Here is a 13,666-nt window from a genome sequence, read left to right as displayed (position 1 = left end):
ATGAAGACGAAAAAAGAAAGAGACAAGGAAAAAGGAAGGGACAATGTTCTAGGCAGTGGGTAAAGCACCAGTTTCTTTATTCCTGATGGGATACCTATAAAGTAATAACTATTGTATTTTGCATCTTAAACCCAAGGCAAAATAGTGTTATCAAAGGAAAACTGTCAATTTCTTGAAGATGATAAATGAGCCTACATCACAGTAAGGTTACATTTTCTCAAGTTTGGTTTGAACTATTCTGTGAGGAACTGTTTTAAAAAGAAGAAGAAGAAAGAAAGAAACACCCCAAACTAAAGCAAGGAACAAACACTGCAAAAAAGCAAGCAAACAAAAAACCAAAATGCTGGCCATGATAATCTGATAAGAGAAAGGCACAAGTCAAAAGAAAGAATCTATACTATTCCTTAGAGTCTGTGTTTTTCTATGTTTCAGTGAGTTAATCTCTTCACATACATAGCAATAATATTTGCACAGTCAAAGCCACAGCTCTGTTTGTACTGCTTCCCAGAAGATAAATGGTGTTTAGCAAAATGCAGGAAAATAATCATACCCAAGCCATCTTTCTCCAGTATGCTTTCTTCCTGTTTGTCAGATTTAGCCAAAGTTGTTTTGTGTGCCTGTGTGTTTTCCCTCTTCATGTGCTTTTCTGTTCAAGACAGAGCACGTATTCAGGGCCCTGGCAGTTGTGCACACAATACATTGGTTAATCCAAGGTGACCTGCAGGTTTCAGCTTTGTTTGTGAAGGCAGCTGCTGTACAACCAGGGAGGTAATTACGACATTACAAACCATGGACATAAAGTTGGAGAGCTGATTTCTAAAAGGCCCAAAGAGAGTTTTTACTTCTTAGCTTATGACCAGAAGTTCATGGCACATTAAGTTTTCCATTTGAAAGCTAAGAGAATCCCTTGCCACAGCTTCTAAGTCTCAAAGTGATTGGAGAGGGAAAATGTCAGGATTTCTCTTGATGAGAAAAGTACTCTTCAAGTGGAGTGATAAAATGCCAGCTTTGCCTCTGTACTTTAAGACTGAATAGGAAGCAGAGATTGGAGTTATATCTGGACAGAGGTCAGTAACAGCCTTTTTTTTTTTCCATCATCTACTTAAAATTCATGTCCCTGACTTCTGGATATGGCCCATTTATTTTCCTTTGTGAAATTCTCAAGTTCTCGTAGTTTGCTTGTTCTGAGACCATCACTATGCCCTGGGGGTAGGCACATGGTCCAGAGGTGACCATTTGGAACAATGCATATACCTGGTCACAGTATTGGGTTCAAGAATGGGCATGCGACCTAAGCTGGGCTGATGAGAAGTCTAGAACTTTTGCTTAAACAGTCAGGAAAGAGGCGCCCTCTTTCCTTTGGATTGTTAGGCTGGAAGAATTTAAGTCTAGAGGTGCTGATAAATATCTTCTCTAGTTTCAAGGAGCAATCATATCTATAACAGGACAAAATAATAGCTGAAAGAGAGAAGTAGAACCCAGAGATGAGGGAAGACAGTGTCCATCTGTGCTAAAATCTATAGCTTCTAGACTAGTCTACTATTTGAACCAGTAACTTCCTTTGTGTGTGTTTGAACAGAGGGAGGATTTTGTTACCTGCAATAGAAAAACAACAACAACAACAAAAACCCCACCATTCTGACTGATTTAGGGGTCAACCAAAACTGTGGTTAGTACTAAAAGAAAGTGGACTTTCTCCATACCTTAAACCTCAGCTCTGAATCGACAAAGGAATTTGGGAAAAAGTCTCAGCATATGAATTTAGGTTCAGCTTCTCTTGTGGCTCAGCTGGTAAAGATACCACCTGCAATGTGGGAGACCTGGGTTCGATCCCTGAGTTGGGAAGATCCCCTGGAGAAGGGAAAGGCTACCCACTCCAGTATTCTGGCCTAGGGAATTCCATGGACTGTATAGTCCATGGGATTGCAAAAAGTCGGACACAACTGAGCAACTTTCACTGTCACTTTCTACATAAGTGCCATACATAAAAATTTCAGCAAGTTAAACCAGAAAGAATCCCAGAAATTTTGTGACCTAAAAAGGTGAAGTTACTGTCCCACGGTTGTCTGTTGTGGTGTAACTGAAGTGCCATGACGTTGGAGTCCTCCACTTTCTTTCACTATCTTTTAGTGAAACAAATTTCAAAATGTAAGATCCTGCATATATGTGGATTGTAATATCAACTTGGGCTTCCCAGGATGCTAAGTCGGTAAAGAATCCATCTGCTAATTCAGGAGACGCAGGTTTGATCCCTGGGTCAGGAAGATCCCCTGGAGAAGGAAATAGCATCCCACTCCACTTTTCTTGCCTGGGAAATCCCATGGACAGAGGAGACCGGAGGGCTACAGTACATGGGTTTACAAAGAGTTGGACACAACTTAGTGACTAAACAATAACAGTATTAATTTATGGAGAGTGGTCAGCTTTTTATAAATGAAATAGAATAGATAACATCAGAATACATCACATGTTAGAAGAGAAGAGTAAGTAGTATTTAGTGAAGTTTCGTGTAAGTTGTATATTTAAAAATATGTATATATCCAAGTATACATAGAAATCAATACAGTGAATCATTGAATCTGATATGAACTATGTGCTTGTACTGTGGTTCTTAGAGTTTGAAAGCCTCTTGAATGCATGCTTGGATTTCTTTTATGAATACTTTTATATTTGAAAGGGACAGGCGAAGTATTTTTTTTGTAACAGGAAAGGGTTTCTTGTCTCCCAAACTAGCCTATTCTGGAGGGCAGGGATTCTAAGGAAGGTTTAGAGCCTGGGTTGTGAACACAACAATTTCCCTGTTTGTCTTCCCCATCACTGAGCTCCCAGCAACCAGAGCATTCTTTTGGAACACTATTGGAATTCTTTGGGGGATGAAAGTGCTGTATAAAATCAAGTCTGGTCTGTTTATGGATGTAATTCCCTGTGCCCAGAGATCAGGACGAGCGCTGCGGTCGGAATTACACTGCATCTGATTCTCATTAACTGCCCATGATTTCTCCCCTGGATCCCGCGGCTCTGCCCTCTCTGAATTATTGTGCACATGGTTGGCTTCCGCAGATTGCTCAGCCCGGGTCATCTGCAATCCAGTCCACCGTTCCGTTAGAACCGACGCTGCAATTTGAGTGGACCTATATCAGGAGTACTTTCGACATGAAAATTCTGTCTAATGATTAAAGAAACTTCCTGAGCTTAATGCTGCTGACTTAACAGAGCTTATTACCAAACACTGTGGGGAAGGGGTAGATTAGATTTCTTTGGCCTGGAGACAGAAAATTGGACAATACATGTTTATTACCAAAACTGGGACAGCAATCAAGGCCTATCTCAATCCCTGTTTAGTACTGAAAGAATGTTGCACACTTTTTTTTTAACCTAATAATTACTTACATCAGTTCAGCTCAGTTGCTCAGTCGTGTCCGACTCTTTGCAACCCCATGATCCGCAGCACGCCAGGCCTCCCTGTCTATCACCAACTCCCGGAGTTTACCCAAACTCATGTCCATTGAGTCGGTGATGCCATCCAACCATCTCATCCTCTGTCGTCCCCTTCTCCTCCTGCCCTCAATCTTTCCCAGCATCAGGGTCTTTTCAAATAAGTCAGCTCTTCCCATCAGGTGGCCAAAGTATTGGAGTTTCAGCTTCAACATCAGTCCTTCCAAAGAACACCCAGGACTGATCTCCTTTAGGATGGACTGGTTGGATCTCCTTGCAGTCCAAGGAACTCTCAAGAGTCTTCTCCAACACCACAGTTCAAAAGCATCAATTCTTCGGCACTTAGCTTTCTTTATGGTCCAACTCTCACATCCATACATGACCACTGGAAAAACCATAGCCTTGACTAGACGGACCTTTGTTGACAGAGTAATGTCTCTGCTTTTAACTATGCTGTGTAGGTTGGTCATAACTTTCCTTCCAAGGAGTAAGCATCTTTTAATTTCATGGCTGCAATCACCATCTGCAGTGATTTTGGAGCCCAAAAACATAAAGTAAGCCACTGTTTCCACTATTTCCCCATCTTTTTGCCATGAAGTGATGGGACCAGATGCCATGATCTTAGTTTTCTGAATGTTGAGCGTTAAGCCAACTTTTTCACTCTCTTCTTTCACTTTCATCAAGAGGCTCTTTAGTTCTTCTTCACTTCCTGCCATAAGGGTGGTATCTGCATATCCGGAGAAGGCACTGGCGACCCACTCCAGTACTCTTGCCTGGAAAATCCCATGGACAGAGGAGGCTGGTAGGCTGCAGTCCATGGGGTTGCTAAGAGTCGGACACGACGGAGCAACTTCACTTTCCCTTTTCACTTTCATGCATTGGAGAAGGAAATGGCAACCCACTCCAGTGTTCTTGCCTGGAAAATTCCAGGGACGGGGGAGCCTGGTGGGCTGCCGTCTATGGGGTCACACAGAGTCAGACACGACTGAAGTGACTTAGCAGCTCAGCAGTGAAAGCACCAAATCCTAACCACTGGATCTCCAGAGAATTTCCTACACCAGTATATTTTTAAGTTGTGACGATTCATTGTGCTTTACACTTAGGATATGTGCACTTTTCTATTTGTATTTTGTATATATGTTTTAAATTTTTATTTTATTTATTTATTTTTGATTCTGTTGGGTCTTAGTTGTGGCATGTGGGATCTTCATCATGGCATCTTTTGTTGCAGTGGGTGGACTTAGTTGCCCTGCAGCATGTGGGATCCTAGTTCCTTGACCAGGACTTGCACCCACATCTCCTGCATTGGAAGACAGATTCTTAACCACTGGGCTGCCAAGGAAGTCCCTGTATTTTGTATATTCTTACAGAATAGCGAGACAGTGTTATGAAAGAGTCATCAAATTATGGTACAGTCTTATGAAGTAAGTTATATGTTATGATGTCTACAGTTGAGGAAGCCCAGAGACATACAAACCCAGGCCCACCTGGTTACACTGTAGCCAGTCTCTTTTGTTCATGACCAGGCAATGAAAATATCCCCGTGGGATTGGTGCTACTGCAAAAAAAAGAATAGGATTACCCTTTAGAAGGAATCAGACCTTTGCGATGTCACTTCGATTATTCAGAGAAGCTTGAGCTAGTTTCAGTCCTCTCATGGTGCAGTTGAGTGATCTCTGCTAAGTGTGGCCTTTTCTTGCTATCTCCCTGCCCTTCCTTCCTCCAGGGGTTAGAAAAATTGTAGCTCCTGAAGATTTTGGCTTTGACTCCACCATTCAACAATAGAGAATGAAAGTAGAGATAAGGATGAGACGTAGGATTTCACCAAAGTTGTGTTAGTGCAGGGAAAGGCATTCCTGACAGCAGCAGTTTCTTCAAATAAACAACCCAGCACCAACTCTCTTTTAAAGATACTGATACGTAACTATACTCTAATAAAAATTTTAAGACCTGTTAGACATCTTTTCCTTTCTATTTAAATAAATATATATTGAGAGTGAAAGTGTTAGTTGCTCAGTCGTGTCTGACTCTTTGTGAACCCATGGACTGTAGCCCACCAGGCTCCTCTATCCATGGGATTCTCCAGGCAAGAATACTGGAGTGGGTTGCCATGCCCTCCTCCAGGGCATCTTCCCAACCCAGGGACTGAACCCGGGTCTCCTGCATTGCAGGCGGATTCTTTACAGTCTGAACCATGAAGGATGTTGAAATAAATAAATATTACTGATATAATCTTAATGTTTAATAATAATATTTTAACAATAGAATTTTAACATAAACAACCTGTAAATTAAAGACTCTCCTTCTAAAAATAAACACCATTAACTCTTGGGCAGGTCTTTGTTTTATTTTGCTTGGTTTTTTTTAATGATCAGTTTACATAAAAAAAAAAAAAAAAGAAAAAAAACGAGGAAAGTTACCAGTAACAGAACTAGCTACCCTATTGTTATGGAGAATGAGGGTATATGTCCATCTAAAACCACTCTGTTCTATACAGCAGGCTCTAGCCATACTGAGATGTCCTATGTAAAATACAGAGAATTTCAAAGGCTTAGGAAAAAAAAAAAGAATATATCAATGGCATTATATTGATTATATGTTAAAATGACAATCTTTTGGATACAGTAGCTTAAGTAAAATATTTTATTATTATGTGAACTACAAATTGGCACTTACCAAGTCCTGCCAACGACTCAACAACAAAGGCATTTGCCATCTGCCTCTACGGGAATTGAACCCCATGCTGCTATAGCTGTTGACCTTCAACAACCCCTGAGGGAGTTCAGGGTGGAGTGAGGCACTCTGTGCTCCAGGGAATCTGGTGGGATAGGTCTTTAGATAGTTGGATGTTTTTAGGGACAGATTTTATTATCTCAATCCTTGCATCTAGAGAAGTACTAAAGGAGTACGTCAAGGCTGTATATTGTCACCCTGCTTATTTAACTTATATGCAGAGTACATCATGAGAAACACTGGGCTGGAAGAAACACAAGCTGGAATCAAGATTGCCCGGAGAAATATCAATAACCTCAGATATGTGGATGACACCACCCTTATGGCAGAAAGTGAAGAAGAACTAAAGAGCCTCTTGATGAAAGTGAAAGAAGAGAGTGAAAAAGGTGGCTTAAAGCTCAACATTCAGAAAACTAAGATCATGGTGTCTGGTCCCATCACTTCGTGGGAAATAGATGGGGAAACAGTGGAAACAGTGTCAGACTTTATTTTTTGGGCTCCAAAATCACTGCTGATGTTGATTGCAGCCATGAAATTAAAAGATGCTTACTCCTTGGAAGGAAGGTTATGGCCAACCTAGATAGCATATTTAAAAGCAGAGACATTACTTTGCCAGCAAAAGTCCATCTAGTCAAGGCTATGGTTTTTCCAGTGGTCATGTATGGATGTGAGAGTTGGACGGTGAAGAAAGCTGAGCGCCGCAGAATTGATGCTTTTGAACTGTGGTGTTGGAGAAGACTCTTGAGAGTCCCTTGGACTGCAAGGAGATCCAACCAGTCCATCCTAAAGGAGATCAGTCCTGGCTGTTCATTGGTAGGACTGATGTTGAAGCTGAAACTCCAATACTTTGGCCACCTGATGTGAAGAGCTGACTCATTTGAAAAGACCCTGATGCTGGGAAAGATTGAGGGCAGTAGAAGGGGACAACAGAGGATGAGATGGTTGGATGGCATCACCGACTCGATGGACATGGGTTTGGGTAGACTCCGGGAGTTGGTGATGGACAGAGAGGCCTAGTGTGCTGCAATTCATGGGGTCGCAAAGAGTCGGACACGACTGAGCAACTGAACTGAACTGAAATCCCTTCTAGGTGACATCAGATCCTCATGACTAACAAAAACCTTTTGTAAAATGAGTGCTTCATGAACTCCCCCCTTCACCAAAACCTTATATGTATTGACTTTCCCCCACTGCCACGTTAGAGCACTCTCAGAGCTATCTGAGATGCTGCCTCCCGGGCTGCAGCTCTCATTTTGCCCCAAATAAAACTTAACTCACAACTCTCAAGTTGTACATCTATTTTAGTCGACAGAATAAAATTTTATCTGTAGCTCGTATGTATTTATTTCCATTGGGTAGGCTAATTTAACGTATTGCTGCTGCTGCTGCTAAGTCACATCAGTCGTGTTCGACTCTGTGTGACCCCATAGACGGCAGCCCACCAGGCTCCCAAGTCCCTGGGATTCTCCAGGCAAGAACACTGGAGTGGGTTGCCATTTCCTTCTCCAATGCATGAAAGTGGAAAGTGGAAAAAAAAAAAAAAAAAGCGTAAAGTGAAAGTGAAGTCGCTCAGTCGTGTCTGACTCAGCAACCCCATGGACTGAAGCCTGCCAGGCTCCTCTGTCCATGGGATTCTCCAGGCAAAAGAGTATTGGAGTGGAGAGCCATTGCCTTCTCCACGTATTACAGAGTCTCACAAAAGATACCTGGAAAGGAAAAAACTGGAGATTTAGTTCCACAGCATCATCATTTGTTTCTTAATAATGTTTTTTTCTGTTTGTAAATGTATTACAGTAAAAAAGAAAAAAGTTAGTACAGGAAAAAATAAATTAGAAAGTAAAAGCTCTCCCACAAACTGAATCATCATTTTTGTTAACATGATGGCTTATACCATTACAAACTGTAATTACACATACATACTATGTATAGTCTCTTCTATAAACATTTTTTCACTAAATCTATCATAGATGTCTTTCTATAGAAATACATTGGTAGATATTTCACTGTGTGAATGTACCAGGAGATTAAGGTTCTGCATGATTCATTTTTCATGGGGAGAAAAAAAAAATGTCACTTACTAGAATTCTAATAGTACTTTTATCATTAATTCATAGCAATTTTAGGATTTTAAGTCTTCAAGGAGTCCTAGAAATTAGCAGGTGCTCATTTGCTATAATTAATGGAAGTAAAAGAAATATTCAGTGCCATTTAGCCAACCATTATGCTAGTAGAATTAGCACCATTTTATTAGACCTTTAAAACCATTCTGTATTCAGAAACAAGCTTTACTCTACAAATATACACCTCTAGGGATTTAAGGTCCATAGATTATGATTCTATAATACTGTAGAGTTGTCAAGAGTATTTTTAAAAAGGCAAATGTCACCTACTGGAGTACAACGGAAAGGTTCGAAGAAGGGATTGACTAATTTCTCCTGGAGTTTGGAGGGCCCAGAACCTGACTTACACAGAATGGCCTGAAGATTAGTAGCTGAGAGATTGTCCCTCCGAGTGAGCTGTGAACCGAGAGTGTAGACACTCCACTGGCATTGGTAACTTTGATTTTCTGAAGACCCCCCAACACTGAAGAAGAGAGTAGCTGAATGTGGCATTATGGGCTGGGTCACCAGAGTAGGCTGGAAGGAAACACAGGCTGTTGGTGAAAATGCACATTAACTAAGGAAATCCCTAATTTTGGTGTTCAGTAAGACCATATTTGGGGCTTCCTCAGAGACTCAGTGGTAAAGAATCTGCCTGCAATGCAGGATACATAAGCGACACAGGTTTGATCCCTGGGTCGGGAAGATCCCCTGGAGGAGAGCATGGTAACCCACTCCAGTATTCTTGCCTGGAGAATCTCATGAACAGAGGAGCCTGGCAGGCTAGGTTTGCAAAGAGTTGGACACAACTGAAGAGACTGAGCATGCACACACACAGGACCATATTTGAAGTTCAGTAAAGACCATAAGCTCTTCCCTTTCTCCCAGCCCCAGCTCTTTGTGATCCAGAAGTACCCAAAAGTGGCTAAAATTGGAGAGAAGGAGAGAAGCATCAAAGCATTTTGCTCTCCCATCTAGGGTTAGGTCTGAGCTACTTGGGAAAAAAATCTGGAATGGATGAGAAACCGAAGTTTTGATAGTTACACTACATTGGACATTCTAATACCTGAAAATGAGATTGTTAATACTCAGATGTTCCCGAACAAGCCGTGGAATATGGCCTAGATATTGACCTGGGGTAGAAGAGACAAACACAGTAGAGAAGATCTGAAGATGCCAATGGGGGAAATTAATTTGTTTCCTTATCAAGGAACTCTTATCAAGTTCAATTCATTAAATTAACCAGTTTCTCACATAAACCTCCATTACTATGTAAACTGTAATTCCGTTTTTACAACCTGAGATAATCTGATTGACCCAATAATCATATATGACTTATAAGTTTGGGATTAAGTCAAGTTTCTCTATTGAGATGGCTACCTTTGACTAAACAGAAGACTGGTCCAGGGATCAGCAGCATCAGTGTCCCCTGGGAGCTGTCAGAACTACAGAATTGCAGGCTTTGTCCCAGACCTACAAATGAGGAATCTATAAACAAGATCCCCAGGTGATTTATACACACATTACAATTTCAGAAGCTTGATCAGAGAATTCAGTATGTTTTGCATTGTCTGCTACATGGAGAATTGCTCGTTTTAATCTCAGAACTGTGAGATGCTGAGTTGAAGGGAGCTTGGAATTGTGATAGCCCTCACTGTGCTGCTCTGGGCAAGTCATTTCTAGGACTCTCCTTCTGCTTTCTCCTAGTTGTCTCATCAGATGGATTGTAAGGTCCCCTCTGGCATTTTGTAACTCTAAAAAATTTCAGTGAAGCAAAACAAAACAAAAAACCCACTTGAGATTTAATAAACTCTGTAATCAATTGATTAAAGAGCCACTGCAGATTTGCCATGTCCTTGAGTAACTGTGATGGAGGGTACTGCTTGTATATCCAAGCTTGTTGCATTGTCCTTTGTGTTAGCCCAAATGAAAAGTAATTTCCTGTTTAATAACAATTATCTCTTCTGCATTGAGGAGGAATCATATTTGATGGTAAAAGAAGATTATTGCTAAAACAAAATAATATTTAGAGCAGCAGCCTTCCACGAGCTTCTGAATCATTTGTATTAGAATGATTAGTAAATTCTACATTTGAAAAGCATGGCTAATTGGGATGGGTTTGGTGTAAAAGGACTTCTTCTGAAGAAAGCTCTGTTGAAAAACAAAACCCACACTACTTCCCCAAGGCACATACACCAAAATTCTACTTGATCTTCTGAATGTAAGTCATGTGTTGGTGCAGATAAAGGAGATCTCTGGGGCGCAGTACTCAGGGATATGTGTCAGGTGCATCACTGATCCACAATGTGACTGTAGCAAAATTTCTTTCCTCTTCTGGGGTTCAGTTCTATTATCTTGAAAGTGATCAGGGGCTTCACTGGAGGCACAGTGGTAAAGAGTCTGCCTGCAAATGTATCTCTTATCTGGGAGGATCCTACTTGCCTCGGAGCAACTAAGCCCAAGCGCCACAACTATTGAGCCTGTGCTCTTCAGGCCTGGGAACTCCCTCTACTGAACCCATTTGCTGCAGCTACTGAAGTCCGCGTGCCCTAGAGCCTGTGTTCCACAACAAGAGAAGCCACTGCAAGGAGAAGCCCTCGAACTGCAGCTAGAGCTTAGCCCCCACTCGCCACAACTAGAGAAAAGCCTGTGCAGAAACGAAGACCCGCACAGCCAAAAATAAATAAATGATTTTTTTTTTTGGTTTAAAGTGATGGAATTGGACTGTTTCACCCTGGATGTTAATTGCTGCTCCCTAACAGAGCTTTCCTGGCATTTAGGGCCTGAGAAAGACAGCAGGACTTCAGGCAAGCTCAGCAGGAAGGAGTCGATCAGTTAGTAGTGTCTGCTATGGGCAACACAGATCCGACACGACTGAAGCGACTTAGCAGCAGCAGCTATGGGCAAAGGAACAGGAAGTGACAAAATAAGTTCCATTTGTTTGCAAATTCCTGGACTCCCTGGGCTCTCTGATGAGAGTAATTTTTAAAAAATATTTCTTCCTGAAAACATTTATAACAGGTTCTTCTTCTAGGATCAAACGAAAGGAATAGACCGATTACTAGGTTTGCTATTGCTCTGCTGGAGTCTTTTCAAAGCTTCGGGTGTTTTTGTGTTCTCGATAGCAACATGCAGGCAGGCTCTGAGGCAAAGAAAAATGTGCCTGGATTTAAAAGAAATTCAGTGTGAGATATCTGATAGGTTGAAAGTGATTTATGAAATGAGTTCTCTGTTTTGTTAGAACGTGGAGTGTTCTTCCATTCAGGGGCCCTTGATATGAAACAGATGCCCCATCTTATAAATCAGGCACCCTGCGGTAAGGAGATGGCATCTTTGTATATTTTATTGTGGATCCAGGAAGGAAAATCATGGCTGAACAAATTTTTACTGGCTTCTTGGCATAGAAGTCATTTTACTGGTCATCTGTCTGAGCTGATCTTCCCCTCCATTTTTCCTGGAGGATTGATGGTGAGGAAAGAGTTGAAAGTTCTGTGGAGGAACGTCCTCTTTGACCTAACAAGTCTCTCCCCAGGTTTAACACGACTGGGTAGGTAAGTGCTGCTTTCCCGGTCTGTAGAGACAGCACCGTTGTCTGGGGTTTCAATTTCAAATGTAAATCCTCCGAAAGGAAGCTGGATTAAAGCCTTTCATCGAGTTCAGAGAAGGAATACATATATAGTTTTCTTTTTTCTATCTAAGGTCTTTAAGCTCTCCCTTTAGTGGTCTGCTTTCTACCTTCCATTTGAAAAATGAAAACTTCATTGTTTTCATGCCATTCCTTGGTTCTTTGATAGTTTTTGACGGAGTCAGCTAATGACCATTCTCTCTGCAGTTGAAAGCAGCAAGCTCATTCATTTATTCATTTGTTCAGGAAAAAGTATGCCTTAAACTCTCTGATTGAGAGGAAGAGACATACCTGGCTACCTGTTTTATAGGTGCTGCATACAACCTTGCACAGGGCCATCAGGGTTTTCAAAATGACAGAGAAGTCAAATATGGATCTGAGTTGGGAAGTCTGTATTCATTTTAGAAGATGTTAATTATTTTCTTTATTTTTATGTATTATTGGAATTGGTCATATATTCACACAACTTAAAAATATATTGCAGTCAAAAGAAGTCTTATTCTGTCTCCTGACTCCACCTACCCAATTTTCCACCTTCAGCCTCTTATATGTACCCACTCATTAATTTCTTGTATAGCCTTCTGCTGTTTGTGTTTCTGCAGATATAAGCAAATATAAACATTCTTATTTGCCCCCGTTTACATAGAAATGCTATATACACTGCTTTGCATCCTTCCTCTTTCACTTAATAGTTTCCCTGAGATATTTCCACAGGGCATGGAGAATTGCATTCTCCTTTTCTCAGCCACGTGATACTGTATGGAAGTACCATGGATTATTTATCCGCTCCTCTTTAGATGGACACTTGGGTATTTGCAGCCGCTTGCTCGCACATGCACACAATCTTACGATCAATAACGAGGTTTATCTGTCACTTTACTTCACGTTGGTTTAAGTAGAGCTGTAAAAAAAAAAAAAAAAAAAAATCCCAGGAGTGAAATTGCTGAGTAAAAAATTAAACGCATTCATAATTTCAATAGTGATTGCCAGTAAGTTCCCCAAAGGTTTGAGGGCCATTTTTCACTCTTGCCAGCAATGTGTGAAAATGCCCAATTCTGCTATTTATTACAGAATATGCTGGGTAAAACTTTTGAATTGAATTTTTGCCAACTTGATAGGTGAAAAATGATACCCTTATGCAGTTTTGACTTGCAGTTTTCTTATTATAAGTGAGGTGGTCAAACATCTTTTCAAATGTGTGAGAGCCATTTATATTTATTTTTCTGTGACCTGTCAGTGTTCCAGTCATATTTCTATTGCTTCGCTGATATTTTTCTCCTTCACAGTTTCTAGGTGGATTTACTCTTATTTGTGGACATTTATTTTAAGGATCTAAATCCTTTTTATACATGTACTCGTTTAATTCTCATAACAAGCTTGGGAGTTGGGTATTGCCACCCCATTTTAAAATGAGAAAACAGACTCAGAACAGTTAAGGCACTGATTGCAGGCCACACAGCCAGGAAGAGGGAAAACCGATGCTCAGATCCAAGTTCATCTCCCTGCAAAAGCCTTTCCTCTTAATCCTCCAGTGGTACTGTTTCTCTTAGGCAGAGACCAGAATTAACTAATTCAAACTGGCTTTCCTTTCCCCAGCATGTAAGATGACAGAGGAGGGTTTGGCTGAGATCGTGCTGGGTGGCATGTGGAAGCCCAGCTGGGATTAGAAACATGCCTCCTATAATCCAACTAGTGAATAATCCACAGGAAGATTGATGGTGCAGCCCCCACCCCCACCCCCAGGAAAGGATTGCCACGATGCATTTGAAGCCAA

The 13,666-nt window shown here is 41.1% G+C and overlaps 1 long non-coding RNA gene across 1 annotated transcript in view; it reads left to right on the top strand.

Annotated features, from left to right (window-relative positions):
* The window catches only part of LOC145520946 (uncharacterized), a 131,259-nt gene that overhangs the window by 29,978 nt on the left and 87,615 nt on the right, over window positions 1-13,666 (top strand). The window lies entirely within an intron of this gene.

The sequence above is a fragment of the Giraffa tippelskirchi genome, chromosome 9, assembly GCF_054371585.1.
Source record: "Giraffa tippelskirchi isolate mGirTip1 chromosome 9, T2T-mGirTip1v1.2.pri, whole genome shotgun sequence".
In the NCBI taxonomy this organism is placed as follows: Eukaryota; Metazoa; Chordata; class Mammalia; order Artiodactyla; family Giraffidae; genus Giraffa; species Giraffa tippelskirchi.
Note: the sequence above shows the minus strand (reverse complement) of the source record. Positions and strands in the feature narration are given on the sequence as shown.